This window comes from Neolamprologus brichardi, chromosome 3, assembly GCF_056152115.1.
Source record: "Neolamprologus brichardi isolate AB-2024 chromosome 3, ASM5615211v1, whole genome shotgun sequence".
In the NCBI taxonomy this organism is placed as follows: domain Eukaryota; kingdom Metazoa; phylum Chordata; class Actinopteri; order Cichliformes; family Cichlidae; genus Neolamprologus; species Neolamprologus brichardi.
The window spans coordinates 47492487-47508725 of record NC_142106.1 but is presented as its reverse complement, the minus strand read 5'-3'; the positions used below and the strand labels follow the sequence as shown (position 1 = coordinate 47508725).

The 16239-nt window shown below is 39.9% G+C and overlaps 1 protein-coding gene across 1 annotated transcript in view; it reads left to right on the top strand.

The window, feature by feature from the left end:
- The first annotated feature begins 9348 nt into the window (after positions 1 to 9348).
- The window catches only part of LOC148104379 (disintegrin and metalloproteinase domain-containing protein 19-like), a 58011-nt gene continuing 51120 nt past the window's right edge, over positions 9349 to 16239 (top strand). Inside the window, exon 1 of the mRNA XM_087837760.1 lies at positions 9349 to 9367. The gene's annotated coding sequence lies outside the window, so the exon portion shown is untranslated. The remainder of the gene's footprint in view (positions 9368 to 16239) is intronic.

Sequence of the window (16239 nt, the reverse complement as noted above, 5' to 3'; positions counted from 1 at the left end):
TGTCATTGGCATCGGTGAGCCACTGTCAATATGTGACATATTGAAATCGCGTTTGAATTTGCGCTTGTTTTTTGCTTTCACTTTGCAATCGCGCGAACTGTGTATAGAGAGCAACAGCACTGATTGGTGAGTGATGATAATTTGCGCACCAATTCCTTTGACATCGTCTTATCAATCGTTAGCTTACTATGCAAACATGACAAGTGAAATCTCCCGCAGCAAGCTTAAACATGTGAGAGGTTGATCGCAGAGAATCGCTGAGTGTTATGTGAGTGCGTGTGTAAAAGCAGCAGGATATATATTTTAGTTCTGCTGAGCCAAATAAGACAGGTCAGGGTGAAGAAGTGACAGCCAAAGAAAAGCTTACCACAAAACGGAAAAGTTATGACAAATCAGACTATAAGGCAAAAAGAAAGTGCAGCTTTATGGTTTCATGGACAAAAGAATTTCTGTGGCTGCAATATGACGAGCTAAATAACCAGGTCTACACATAAGTGGTCCGCAGGTGCGCATTCGCTGTCAAAATAAAAAACGCGCACAAGATAAGAAGTTGCAACGCGTGTTTGCATACATAAGATTTTCAGGAGGAGGACAGACATTTGTTTAGAACTTTTAAAGATATCAAAGAAGCTCCTTTAAGCAATTACTTTGGTGTTCCTCCACCTCCAAAGAAACCGAGTCCGAACCACAAAAGAAGCGCGTATTCTTGGAAAAGTGGTTGCAGGAGGTGAGCTGGCTTCAAACAAATGATGAACGCACAGAGAGGTGGTGCAGAATGTGCCGTGAAAATTTAATAAATGACAAATTAATAAAAAGGCATGAACATTTTTTTGTGTATCGAAAAAATATCGAACCGTGACACCAAAGTATCGAACCGAACCGAACCGTGAATTTTGTGTATCGTTGCACCCCTAAAATATATATATATATATATATATATATATATATATATATATATATATATATATATATATATATATATATATATATATATATATATGATATCTACAATATCAGTATGTGCAAGTGTAACCTACACATACTTTCAGCAGCGACTCTTTGAGTACAATTCTATGCCCATAGGCCTACTGTTTGTATTCTAGATTGTTACAGATGGTACTCTTGCAGTGGAGTGCATATACTGTAAATACAGTATTTCATAAGTCTGTCTTTCTGCATCACTTACAGTACACACTTATTTTTATAGAGAGTGTTTGAACTGGATTACATAGAAAAGCCCCATGAATATATTTTCCATAGATGAAGTAGGGTTCAATCTGGCAAAAAGGAGGTGGAGAGGCAGGAACATAACTGGTCAATGTCCCTGGCCAAATCCCTGACCAACGTACTGGCAATTGTACCCTTTGTGCAGCTATAGGTAACTGGGGTGGGGAGCATATTGCATCACAAGCATGTTGATTGTGATGTGGATGAGGTGCTCTGGCAGACTGAAACAGAAGAGAGGATGCAGCAAAGTTGTTTTTTTTGACTGTAACTTTATGCAGTAGGTTCCTCTGTTGTTTGTATATGTAGACCAAGGTATGCAGTGATACAAGTAACGCCGTTACTTTTTTCAGTAACGAGTAATCTAACTAATTACTATTCCTATCGTTACAACGCCGTTACAGTTACTAACAAGAAAATACGGTCCGTTACTATTTTTCAACAAACAGACGGTTGAAGCTGTGTTCAGCTTACCGCATCTTATATCGGTTGCACGGAAGTAGCTGATTACGTAAGTAATCTGGACGCTACAGCTTTAAGCAGCTGCGCGCGCTCCCACAGACGGTAATCATGATCACTGTCTAGCACAACACCTGGAGCTCAGGGGGCAAAACAATCACATGAGTGCTGCTGTTTGACCGTGAAAGGATAAAGTAGTCGTGGTAAGCCAATCACACGACCACTTAAAGACAAAACAACAAGGTGATATATACCAGTTTTTAAATTGTGTTGATAGGCCACGTAAAACCAGAGTCATGATAATCAATATATACGTGGCTTTTTTTCCTCAATAGTTTCGTCACGTTTGTTAAGATGTATCTGTCCCACTGCGCAAGTGTCCAGTGAAGGGGGGCATGGCTACGCGCAGGCGGGAAGGGGAAGTAGGAGTTTTTGGAGTGTCAGTTTTTTCTTGTGTGGAGGAACGAAAGAAGGCAACCATTAAAGTTGGAGTTAACATACCAGTTGTGTGATTATTGGACTAACACGTTTACTGTCTAAGGACAGCACAGCGAGCACTCTCTGCTTATGAGTAAAAAAAAACAAAAAAACAAAACCGGAAGTTTTAGGAATGACGGAGGGAGAGAGAGGGAGGGAGAGAGCAGAAAAAGAGGGAGAGCAAGTTTTGCGATGTGAGAGATTTGTGACGCTTAGCGTGTTTGAGTGTGTAGTTAATGTGTTGTCTTGTGTAGTTAGTGTGTAGTGTTGTGGATAGTTTTGTGTTGTGTGTCAGAACAATGAGGCGACTGCTGTCTCCAAGTAGAAACATGAGTGATACACCTGCTGCTGTCAGACCTGCAGGTATCAGGCTGTGATATTATCTTTTATAGTCGACAGAAATTAATTTTTTGGAGTGGCGCAAATAATTTGTGTGGCATCTTATTGAATGCAGAACAACTGATTGTTCTGTAAATAGTTTGAAATGGTTATTAAGAAAATCAAGGTAAAAGGTAAATGGATGCAAATAACTTTGTTGTTTGCAAAACTTGTGCATAGGATTTTAAAATTGACAATTTATATTTGCATTTTAAGTTATGAAATATGAATCATTAAACATGTTTGTGGTTGTTACAGTAAAAAATATAACCTTTTCTACTCTAATTTTATGTTTTTTGTCTGATTTTAGATCAATTGCGTTAATACAGTATATCAAAATGAAAACATGACTGTAAATTCAGACACGTGAGGTTGTGCTGAAAAGGATGATACCAAACAAGGCAAAGTAAATAGTTTTTAAAGGTGAAATGTGGAGGGAGAATCAAAAGTAGCAAAAAATGGCCAATTATACCCTGGACCCCAGAGGGTTAAAGTAACGCAATAGTAATTAATTACTTTTAGAATATTGTAACTCAGTTACTTTTTTGAAGAAGTAACTAGTAACTATAATTAATTACTTTTTCAAAGTAACTTGGCCAACACTGATGGTATGCGCAACTTTGTTTTGGTTGGGATGAACACTGTACATTGTTTTTGTGGGAGAATACAGTAAAAATATATTTGGTACCATGTATTTGTGAGTTTTGTATACAAACATTCTGTAATCTTTTACAATGCACTCATGTAGGCCTATGTACTGTCTGTAGTAAGTGTTACACTGAACATAAAAAGGCTTACAGTAAGTCAATATGATGACTTTATTTTGCAGGAGAATTGAAGGGTTTTGCCCATTGTGTGTGTGTTTTTTGATTTGTGTGTTGAATTCTGACAATATGCTTTCGGAAAATATGTGTAAACAATTAGGAAAAACTGTAATGCTCATGATTATGCAAAGGTGAAACCCAAGTGAACAATAAAATTATCCATGAAATTATAAGTCAGGCCCACGTAACCAGCATACTAACAAGTGGCCAATGCTAACATAGAAGATGTGGGTACAGGTGAGATCTATGTAAATGACATATTCCAAGACATAGCAGGTCTGTTGCATTTGAAGCAGTTTACTCTTCACATGTGGAGTGATAAAAAACCTAATGACACATTTCCAGTTAAATGTCTTCCACTGCATGTTTTTAGTAGCCACACAAAAGCCTACCAAACTCTTTCTCATCAGTCATACGTCCCTGGTGTGAACCCATCGTCCTTGGAAATCCCCCTTATTAATGTTTGAGCATCTTCCAATTGAAGTTGTTTAGCAAGAGAATATAGTGACACAGGGTCTAGTTTACTCCTGAGTGAGGTGTTCAGATTCCCCTCCCCCACTATAGTTGGAATTTTATCCATCCATCCATTCGCTTCCGCTTATCCTTTTCAGGGTCAGAGGGGGCGCTGCAGCCTATCCCAGCTGTCATAGGGCAAGAGGCGGGGTACACCCTGGACAGGTCGCCACTCTGTCGCAGGGCTAACACACAGAGGCTGACAACCATTCGCGCTCACATTTACTCCCACATTCACACCTGTGGGCAATTTGGATTAATCAATTAACCTATCTAAGTATATTTAGGGCTTTGGAGCGTGATGTCACGGGGGTGGGCGTGGAAAAGATTTTGGCCTGATGCGCCATTTTCTGGGTCCAAAGCGCAAGCGAAAAAAGAGCGAAGGCACACACAACAGCCATGGTTCGTATTTGCTGTGTGGTCGGCTGCACAGTTCGATCGCACGACCGGCAAGAGAATAAGCTTGAAAATGGTTTATCTTTTCACTCTTTCCCAACCTGGAAGCAACATGAGGCAGCTCGTGTATCGGATGTTACCAAACGAAGGCGTCTAGTCTGGATAGCAGCTGTGAGACGAGCTGATATCCAGTTCTCTTCTATCTCCAAATATCTGTTGGTGCTCCAGACATTTTCATTTCGGTAAGTTCTAAATATGTTCATATCACTCTTTATAGCCTATTAGTTTTATTTTCGATGCACTCTGAGGTCACAGCAAATTAGAAGAAACATCCAACTGAGTGATTTTGCAGAACTACCTTCTATTTATAGAGTTGCTAATTATTTGGCATTATTGCAGGCAAACCAGCCTATGAAATGGATGAAACACATCGTGACTGGGTTCCAGCGCTACACAAGGGACCTGCTTCAAACATACCACCATGCCAATTAGATTACTTCTTCCATGTGAGGGTGAAGAGGTGACTCTTCTGTATAAGATGGTGAAGGTTTGCTGCGTTTTGGTGAACAGTGTGGTAGTAAAACCAGGGAAAAATTAAACTTGCTCATGTTAAATATTCTTAAGTCTTTTGCTGTATAAATAGCGGTATTTATTTTTTTTCAAAAGATACAGTAAATAAAGTGCTAGTAGTGGGTGACATCATGTAAACACTGTCATGATTTTGTGTAAACATTTTGTCATTTGTAAACTATAAATGACTGGATTCTACACTGTAACTGATGTGATGTTCTATAAAGTGGTTTTAATTTGAAAAAAAAAAGAGGCAAAAATTAGTTTGTTTCTTTATTCCACTTTTGAACAGTGGTACTCAGTCACTACATATTCGATAAATGCAAATTATTTACATGGCAGTGCACTTCAGGCATAAATCTAGACCCCTAGATAAAACATTATGGGTCATTCCCACGACCCACAGCTTTACTGTGTTCCAGCAAAGTATCCAATAGCAGTGACAACTCCTCCACAGTAGAAGGTGGGATTTTTCCTTTTTGAGGACGGCTCCTTTTACCTTTCAATACGGATGGTCTGTTTATGTTTTATCAAGAGCCTTTTTTTGGGCAGCTGAAGAGGAGAAGTCTATGTTATGACCAACCTCTAGCTGTATCTTGATCATATTACCCAGCAAAACCCAGTATGCATGTTCATCTGTAACAGTCCTTGTGCCACGGATCCGCACTGTTGCTTCTACATTAAACAGAAGAGCAGTGACATGGCTGCAGGTCTCCGCGACTCCGGCCATACAGGTGCAGTGGGCGGCTTCAACCTTCCCTGTGATGCTCACAGTGACCCATGACTGCAATGCTGGTTCATTCAGTCTTTGAAAGTTGTCATGTATTTAATATATATTCTTAATGCTTATTTTCTGATTATATTGTTTTATGTATAGGCCTTTATAAACCAGGCCCAGAGGTGACAAAGAACTAGGTCGCAGGCTGACAGGAAACTGCATGCTTTTGCAGAGCATATGAGGTGCAGACAGAAAGTGAAACTAAGCAGAGTGTTTGATCGAAACTTAAAGTGTGTGTGACGTGTAGAGGAAGTCTATAATAATCAGGCTGGCTGCTGCTGCTTTAGACTTGAGCTGGTGTCTCTGTGTGCTCAGTCTCCTTTTCCGGAAATGTAAAATAAAGGTCATTTTTTGAATTAAACCACTTTGAGCCATGAGTTTTTCTTCGCCGCCAAAAGTGTGAGTGCAGTACCTGAAACACACACAGAGTTCATTTAAAGACAAGAACTAGTGAGCCAAGGCTGACACAAATGTGTTTTATCTACTTTATCATAAATGTAACAAAGTGTTTAGAAAGTTAGCACATGTAATTTTTCATTTTTTTTAATGTATCCATCTATAGAACGCTGCATGTTATATTCTAAATCTGCCTGTTATCTCTCAGAAACCTGCCTGCAGAAAATGAACCTAAAGTATGTAATGCAAGGATGTAATCACTTTAAAGATGGAGAAAGCATAAAGTGACAATTATGAATCACTTAATATGACAAGGAGATTCTGCAGGTCATCAATCAATGTATAAAACTAAAATAAAATGTATTTTTTGTGACACAGGATACAAACATGGAAGCAAGATGTATAATTAGAATTATTTATAATAAATATGAATAAATCATTGCAATTTCTTTAACCATAAAGAATAACTAAATCCTCCAGGACAATGTTACATCAATGCACAGAACTCACTATGTTTTCCATCTAACAGAGCCTCCACATGTTCTCACTGTAATTTCCCCTCATGAATGAATTTATGCTGCACTAATTTGAATGTTCGGGGGAAAATCAAATGCACATCACTCGCAGTACTCAAGCTGACTTACCTTTGTTTGAATGACGACTTGTACGCGCTGACTCCACAGACAAGGTACGGAATATGTCAGGCTATGTCAATAGCGGTAGGTCTTCAGGGTTTCTACTCCACGGCCGTATTTCATACGGGTCCACATTTCCAATGCACGCTATTTTCTGCAAGTACCGCCGCTTCGCCTCTGGACGCAATTGGTCTCTATACAGTTGATTCTCTTTTGAGCTGCTTTTAAGCATCTTTCTTGTATTCGTCGTTCCAACACAGTGTGTTTGTTTTGATTTGTTGACCCGGAAAATGGCGCCGCGCTCCCACAATGCATTGTGACATCAATTCCAAAGGCCTATAGTTCCAAGAAGATGGAGAAAATGCCAGGTCAGCTGAGGAGATATACAGTGGGGCAAAAAAGTATTTAGTCAGCCACCGATTGTGCAAGTTCCCCCACTTAAAATGATGACAGAGGTCAGTAATTTGCACCAGAGGTACACTTCAACTGTGAGAGACAGAATGTGAAAAAAAAATCCATGAATTCACATGGTAGGATTTGTAAAGAATTTATTCGTAAATCAGGGTGGAAAATAAGTATTTGGTCACCTCAAACAAGGAAAATCCCTGGCTCTCACAGACCTGTAACGTCTTCTGTAAGAAGCTTTTCTGTCCCCCACTCGTTACCTGTATGAATGGCACCTGTTTGACCTCATCATCTGTATAAAAGACACCTGTCCACAGCCTCAACCAGTCGGACTCCAAACTCCGCCATGGCCAAGACCAAAGAGCTTTCGAAGGAGACCAGGAAAAGAATTGTAGACCTGCACCAGACTGGGAAGAGTGAATCTACAATAGGCAAGCAGCTTGGTGTGAAAAAATCAACTGTGGGAGCAATCATCAGAAAATGGAAGACATACAAGACCACTGATAATCTCCCTCGATCTGGGGCTCCACGCAAGATCTCATCCCGTGGGGTCAAAATGATCATGAGAACGGTGAGCAAAGATCCCAGAACCACACGGGGGGACCTGGTGAATGACCTGCAGACAGCTGGGACCAAAGTAACAAAGGTCACCATCAGTAACACACTACAACGGCAGGGAATCAAATCCCACAGTGCCAGACGTGTTCCGCTGCTGAAGCCAGTGCATGTCCAGGCCCGTCTGAAGTTTGCCAGAGAGCACATGGATGATACAGCAGAGGATTGGGAGAATGTCATGTGGTCAGATGAAACCAAAGTAGAACCTTTTGGTATAAACTCAACTCGTCGTGTTTGGAGGAAGAAGAATACTGAGTTGCATCCCAAGAACACCATACCTACTGTGAAGCATGGGGGTGGAAACATCATGCTATGGGGCTGTTTTTCTGCCAAGGGGACAGGACGACTGATCCGTGTTAAGGACAGAATGAATGGGGCCAAGTATCGTGAGATTTTGAGCCAAAACCTCCTTCCATCAGTGAGAACTTTGAAGATGAAACGAGGCTGGGTCTTCCAACATGACAATGATCCAAAACACACCGCCCAGGCAACAAAGGAGTGGCTCCGTAAGAAGCATTTGAAAGTCCTGGAGTGGCCTAGCCAGTCTCCAGACCTCAACCCCATAGAAAATCTGTGGCCGGAGTTGAAAGTCCGTGTTGCTCGGCGACAGCCCCAAAACATCACTGCTCTTGAGAAGATCTGCATGGAGGAATGGGCCAAAATACCAGCTACTGTGTGTGCAAACCTGGTAAAGACCTATAGTAAACGTTTGACCTCTGTTATTGCCAACAAAGGTTATGTTACAAAGTATTGAGTTGTATTTTTGTTATTGACCAAATACTTATTTTCCACCCTGATTTACGAATAAATTCTTTACAAATCCTACCATGTGAATTCATGGATTTTTTTTTCACATTCTGTCTCTCACAGTTGAAGTGTACCTCTGGTGCAAATTACTGACCTCTGTCATCATTTTAAGTGGGGGAACTTGCACAATCGGTGGCTGACTAAATACTTTTTTGCCCCACTGTATGGTCTCCTCAGCTGAACTGGAAAAAATGTTCATGCATTTGTGTCATTGCGTTTAGATTATTGTAATGCCCTGTTTACCAGCTTGGACAAATCATCTCTCTCGCCTCCAAGCCATTCAAAATGCACCGGCAAGGCTACTAACATGTTCTAGCAATCAGAGATGTATCAGAGATGCTTTTTTCATTCATATAGCACTATTGTAATCATACTGACCACTATAAACTTCAAGCACTTTATCTACCTCTAATTCATAGTAGATTTAAAATCAGAAGTTAACCCAACCCATATGGAAAAGATGTATATAAATCTTATAAAGTTTGTATCTGTCTTGTATGAAACTTGTATGAAAAGCATACAAGAGTGAAAATACATATAAGATCCCTTGAAAAATTATATAATGAAACTTGTATGTTTTGGATACTTACTAAAACAATATATGAAAGTAATGAGAAAGTGGCCACTTTCATGAGTAAATCATGTAAGCCTTATATGATTTATATATGATTTACTCATGAAAGTGGCCTCTTTCATGAGTAAATCATATATGTTTTTATTATTTCTTTTCCATATGGGAATAGGCATGGCTTTGAATAGTGAAAAAAAGCCAAAGCACCTGGAGCTAACCCAGTTTTCATCATGACCTTACAGGAGGAATATCCAGTCAGAGGAAAGATCTTGCTCTCGTCCAGTGACCTCCAGCTGGTGCTACAAGTGGAACATAATCAGTAAGTTCTCATGTCAGCCTAATCTCTCATATACCCTCCTCTGCCTCTGATGTTATTGGTACACAGTGCTATCTGGTTGACTGCTGTCCATTTGTTGTCTAGCTGTTTCATTTTATATTTTTTTGCTTGCCTTTGTTTTATTATCTGAATAATTAGACAACTAAGATTTAATGGGCCTGTTAGTGGTCTTTTGCTCTGATGACTCTAGCTGTTGGTAAACACAAATGAATTCTACTCCAGAGGTCCAGCAATATCAGCTGTCACCAGTGCCTCTAGTTACCTTTACTTCTGGTTGCTCAGGTGTCTTTGACTTAGCCAGAAAGAAGTCTACCTGGAGCCAGCTACGGTTACCTTTTCAGTGCTCAACACACACTGCCTCACCAGCACTCATTTTTCCTTGTGACTTGCCATCACACCCTCTGTCGGTCTGGTGCTGATGCACACTAGTCTTAATACCAAATAATAACTAGAAAAGGTTGCATTTCCTGCGAAAATGCACTGTGAATGCCGTGTGATTTTTATTTATCAAAAGTACTACAAAATAGCAGAAATACTATTATTTAGCAGAAATACTATAACATAGCAGAAGTACTATGATTTGTCACAAATACTACCATTTAGCACAAATACTATAATTTAACACAAATACAGTGGAACCCCGACTTACAAAAATTTTGACTTACGAAAGACCCTCTGGAACAAATTAATTTTGTAAGTCGAAGCACCTTTTTCCATCGCCTTTTGAGTGAGGCGATGCTGGCTGAAGATGAGGTTCTTGGTGGAGGAGTGGCAGTTTTCTATTTTATCTATTTCTTAACGTGGGCATTTCCACGGGCAGAAATTTCCTACCCTCGAACAAATGTAATTCATGGCCAAACGGTAATAGGTAAGAAAAAAATTCTTGAATCATGAGCGTCAGGAGTGTCTGAAGATATATTGACACAAGCCTCATGTCTTAACTTTGCTTCGTTAAGGAGACATGACAATTAGAAAATGTGTCTCATTGGAGAATTCCAGCGCTGATTTTGAACAAAGTGTCCATTGAGCTTCTATGGAGAGTTTTCAGACTTTGTGTTGCTCTGAGGAGATTTTCCAAAAATCTCTAACTCCCACAACAATGATAGTGACATTTTCTGAAAGCCATAGAAAATACCTATGTTTTGATGTGAAATTGGTGAGGGTACAGAGAAAAAACATGGCTCAGCCCAGCAAGCAAAGCTGGTGATCACACTGGGCTAAAATGGGCCAAAAAAATGGCATAAAAAGCTTAATATCTGGAAAAAGTATAAAAGTTATGAGCACCAAAAGATATAGCACGCTTCACCTCTTTTCAGCACAATTTTTTAACTTTTTCACCTCTTTTCAGCACAATTTTCAGGTTCTGTCTGCCTATTCTGTCTTTGCTGCACAGCTGCCTCTTCTCTTATTCTCTCCCCCTCTCTCGCCTGTTGCTACTAAAATCATGAAACTGATCAATGATCAGCTGATCGGCTTTTCTCTCTTGTTTGTTTATCTTCCACTTTGCGCCAGAACGAGGAAACCAGCGGATGTCGCGCTAAACAACAGCAGCACGTTTAAGCTTGATCAGCTGTTGTTAGAATTTATTTGATATTAATTTCTAGTATCAGCTGATGTTTTCTGGAGCCACAGCTGTAAAAGCTGCTGGACATTATGTCGGTTTGGATATCCTAGTGAGAGTTGTCAACACTGCGGCACTGTCTGCCGACTTGCAGTTTTAAGGCTGAAATGAGCCCGCCAGCACTCTGTAGCGGCCGCGACCACTGGCGATAAGGAAAGGCTGCTTTTCAGCAGCACTATTAGTTATCTCAGTCTCAGAGCAGCATTTCTAATTTTGATTGAAGCTGTCGGAGAAAACGGCAGCCTCGAGCGAGCCGGGATATTAGTTTACAGAGGCTGTTAAAATTATATGTCTAATGTTAAAATGTTGGTGACACAATAATTTCATCCTAATGGCACTGACATATTCATAGGGTTAATTTTTGAGACAAAATATCATGAGGTAGTCACGATTTTGCAAATATTCCACCTTGTAGTGCAGTTTGCACAGTTTAAAAATGCACTCACCCTACAAACATTACAGATGAGGCAAGATCTGCACAAATTGACAGAAACACTGAAGCAGCTGCACATTTTATTCTTATTGTCATGTATGTCCTATTTGTCAGCTGACAGAAGAACCAACACAAAGCTCAGAGAGTAATGGTGACACAAGATCACAGGTGAAATTGGATGATGACTTGTTGATTCATGACTGTATTTGAAGCACATGTGTGACTGCATGTATTTGGAATGTCTCACTGTTATTTATCAGGTGACAGAGGCAGCTCTGCCATGTTGTAGCTCAGACAGAGGTGAAGAGGCCAGGTCACAGGTGACTGGCTGATGATTTGGTGCTATAGATTAACTAGTATTTATTATCATGACAATTGTCAGGCTGCTTTTAGTCATCCCAGTATCCTCAGTTGAGGCTGAAAGAAGCTTCAGTGCTCTCAGAAGATTAAAAACATGGCTAAAGTCAACAATGACTCAAATGAGATTAAACAATGCTGCTGTATGTCCACCAGGAGAAACTGGACAGTATAGATGTAAAACCAATATGCCAGCAGTTTATCTCAGTTAACGAGAGGAGCAGACATGTGTTTGGCTGCTTCACATAGTGGACATTGAGTTGTTGTGTGGGGACACCAGTAGCATTAATGTCTGTTGCTGTAACAGTAGCTCATGCTTAGAATAAAAAATCCCAACTCATTGATTTGATCGGGGCAATAGTGTGGCTAAAATGTTGCATTATTTTGCTGAGAGATCTTTTACTTTGTGGTAATCTTGGATGGACATAAACCACCAGGTCATTCAGTGTTCCCTTAGTGCTAATGTATCAGAGATGTTGGTGTAATGTAACTGAAGTAATGTTGTTAAGTCCTTGAACTCATATTTGTTTATTGTCATGACTGTATTTCAGGGCTGGACTGGCCATCGGGCATACCGGGCGTTTGCCCAGTGGGCTGCTCGTGATTTTTCGTTTTTACGGGCCAATGGGGGTTTCTTCCTTTTCTTTTTTTAATGATATAAATGAATGGTGGTGGATTGGCCAGTTGGTCATGATCGACTCTGGGCTGGACCAATTACAGCCGAGGAGTTGGCAACCCTTTTAGTTTTAGGTATATGTAATTATAAATTAGGTGTTACTGTTTAGAATACCAGAATAGGGAAGGTGGTGTAGGTTTAAGCTTATTATAAAGGCTTTAAAGGATTTATGACTTTTCCTATAATACCATGGTGGGCCGGTCACTAGTCAAAATGCCGATATTTTGTCCGAGTCCAGCACTGCTGAATTTGAAGTTATTTACTTTCTGGTCTCTCAAATATAGAGCTCGGTGCATTCCTCGCTGCACTGTACAGCATACACCACATTGTTAAGTCTGTGTTTTGGAGTTTTGTCTTTCGGGTGAACCAGTTTTTGTCTGAGTGTGTTGCTGGGTCTGAAATGCTCTGGGATGTCATGCTTGGAGAAAACCCTCCTGAGTTTTTCTGATACACCGGCTACATAGGGGATGACAATGTTGTTGCGTCTGTCCTTCTTATCCTCCCTTGAGGGAGTCTAAAGTCTACTCTCCACTGCTGTGTAATCAATTATTGTAAATGTAAATGTTATCAGGAAATGATCAGACAGGAGAGGGCTTTCAGGAAACACTGGTAAATGTTCAGTTTCTATTTCATATGTTAACACAGTGGTTCCCAAACCTTTTTTCTAGGCCCCCCTTTGTTTTACAAGACAAATGTCCCCCCCACCCCCATGCGCACACACACACACACACATCCTCCAACCACACACACCCATATTTTTCTCCATTGCGGTTTATTTCACACCTCAAACATTTAGTAAACAATTAAGTAATACAAGTAAAAAGCAATAAATTACAGGTAGTAAGAAAATAAACTACTAACTCTTTTATGCTACGTCCACACCTACACGGGTGAAAACGCAGCTGTTTCGTCCACACGTAAACGGCATTTCGAATCACCGAAAACTGAGATTTTTTAAAACTCCTTTTTTGCGTTTACGTGTGGACGAGGAATACAGAGTTTGTCACTCAATGTCAAAGGTATGTGCCTTTTTTCTCATCGCGCTATGCGCCACGTTATTGTTTACATGAGATGAATTGCAAAATGGCAGATAGTCAGATTAACAGTATTTTGTCTCTATCTTCAGGTTTTACACGCTTACATACTTACACCCAGTTACTGTCCCTCTATTTAGAAAGGCAGAGGCGTCATGGTGTAATTGTTTTATGTGTAGTTGTTTTTTTCCTGTGTAATAATATTCAACATTGCTATCAATACATTTTTCAAAAAATGCCTTTCTGTGGAAATTGGTTTAAAAACATAAAAAACTGTGGGATACTGTTTGCCCGTGATTTGAACCGAGGGAACAAATCGTGGCAGGATCAGCCTGATATTATTTGTATCCCACAGTAACTTTACTGTATAAAGAGCTAACATCTCCAAAATGTCAGGATTAGTTAGTCATTACAACAAGTGTTTGTGAACTAAAAATCAAGAATGTGGGATACTGTTTGTCCGTGATTTGAAGAGCCCAGCGTGTAATCCCGACGAAGGGAAAAGCAATTCTGCAGGGGAGACCTACCTTGACACTTGTGCAGGTGAAACCAAAGGGAAGATATGCTTCACCATATTTTCTAGTCTTGGGCTTAGAATGAAGTTGGTTTGGAAACATATTCAGCGAAGCTTCATCTCATGCTTTGCATTTGTGTGGGAGCCCCGTCAAAAACCTGTCAATTATGCTATTATTTACTTGTATGTTATTTTATTGTTTTCCCCTTTTCATACTGCGCCTCCCCTGCAATGGCTCTGTGCCCCCCCCCCCCCCCCTTAGGGGGCGGGCCCCACACTTTGGGAAGGTCAGAGTTAACACAAGATCTAGAGTGTGATTAAAGTGGTGGGTGGGTTCTTTTACAGTTTGAGAGAAGCCAATTGAGTCTAATAACAGATTAAATGCCATGTTGAGGCTGTCATTTTTAGCATCTACATGGATTAAAATCACCCATAATAATTATTTTATCTGAGCTTAGCACTAAATCAGATAAAAAGTCTGAGAAATCAGACAGAAACTCTGTGTCAAGCCCAGGTGGACGATAGATGGCATTGGTGGGGACGGATAATTCAACCACCGAACCCTGCCCTGTTTCTTTTTCCCCCCCCCCTTTTGTCTTTTCTTCTTGATAAAAAAAAAAGAGAGAAATATACTTGCCTACATATGCTATTCTACATGCTTTTAAACCATTAAAAATTACAATTCATAGTTTTATATGGGAATTATATAATGTTAAATTACTATTAAACAAATGACTAAGTATTTTAGGCTTTAGTTTACTTCAGCCATATTCCATATAAATCAGATATCATACAAAAATAAAAATAGCTTCAAATACAGTCATAACAATAAAAGAATATGACTTTAAGGACTTAACAACATTAGTTCAGTTATAGTACACCAACATCTCTTATACATTAGCACTAAGGGAACACTGAATGACCCGGTGGTTTTTGTCCATGAAACTACTCATCTAAGATTACCACAAAGTAAAAGATCTCTCAGCAACATTATGCAACATTTTAGGCACTATTGCTCCGATCAAATCAGTGAGCTGGGATTTTTTTATTTTAAACATGAACTACTGTTACAGCAACAGACATTGACTACTGGTGCCCCACACAACAACTCAATGTCCACTATGTGAAGGGGCCAAACACATGCCTTCTCCTCTCGTTAATCTATAGCACCAAATCATCAGTCAGTCACCTGTGACCTCGCTTCTTCACCTCTGTCCGAGCTACAACATGGCAGAGCTGCTTCTGTCACCTGATAAATAACAGTGAGACATTCCAAATACATGCAGTCACACATGTGCTTCAAATACAGTAATGAACCAATAGGTCATCATCCAATTTCACCTGTGATCTTGTGTCACCATTACTCTCTGAGCTTTGTGTTGGTTCTTCTGTCATCTGACAAATAGGACATACATGACAATAAGAATAAAATGTGCAGCTGCTTCAGTGTTTCTGTCAATTTGTGCAGATCTTGCCTCATCTGTAATGTTTGTAGGGTGAGTGCATTTTTAAACTGTGCAAACTGCACTACAAGGTGGAATATTTGCAAAATCGTGACTACCTCATGATATTTTGTCTCAAAAATTAACCCTATGAATATGTCAGTGCCATTAGGATGAAATTATTGTGTCACCAACATTTTAACATTAGACATATAATTTTAACAGCCTCTGTAAACTAATATCCTGGCTCGCTCGAGGCTGCCGTTTTCTCCGACAGCTTCAATCAAAATTAGAAATGCTACTCTGGGAGACTGAGATAACTAATAGTGCTGCCTGTGGTGCAGTTAGTTTCCAAAACACGTTATTCATTGTTACAATTTTAGACTGTGGGACAAAGCCTAGCATAGCCTGTAACGTTATTATGACGGACACATTTTATGAGTGAACTTGACTTTAAATGACTGACATGTTTCTTTGAAAAGTACTTTCTTATATCCAGGTTCTTCCTCTTTGCTGCCGTCCTCCTCTCCTCCTCGGAGCGCAGGCTTGCCGCTGCTAAAACTAAACAGAGCTCCCTGAAAGGCACAGCCAATCACATTGGCCATATTTGTCACATGACGTAGGACTCCAGTAGAGAACGTAATTTAACTCTTTCTGCACCGCTAGGTGAATGAGATGTTGACAGATCTTTTTTTTTTCTTCTTTCTATCGGGTTTGTTTTTCTTTACTCAAAGAGATCAAATTATTGGTGGGGACAATTCAATAATCGTTGGATAT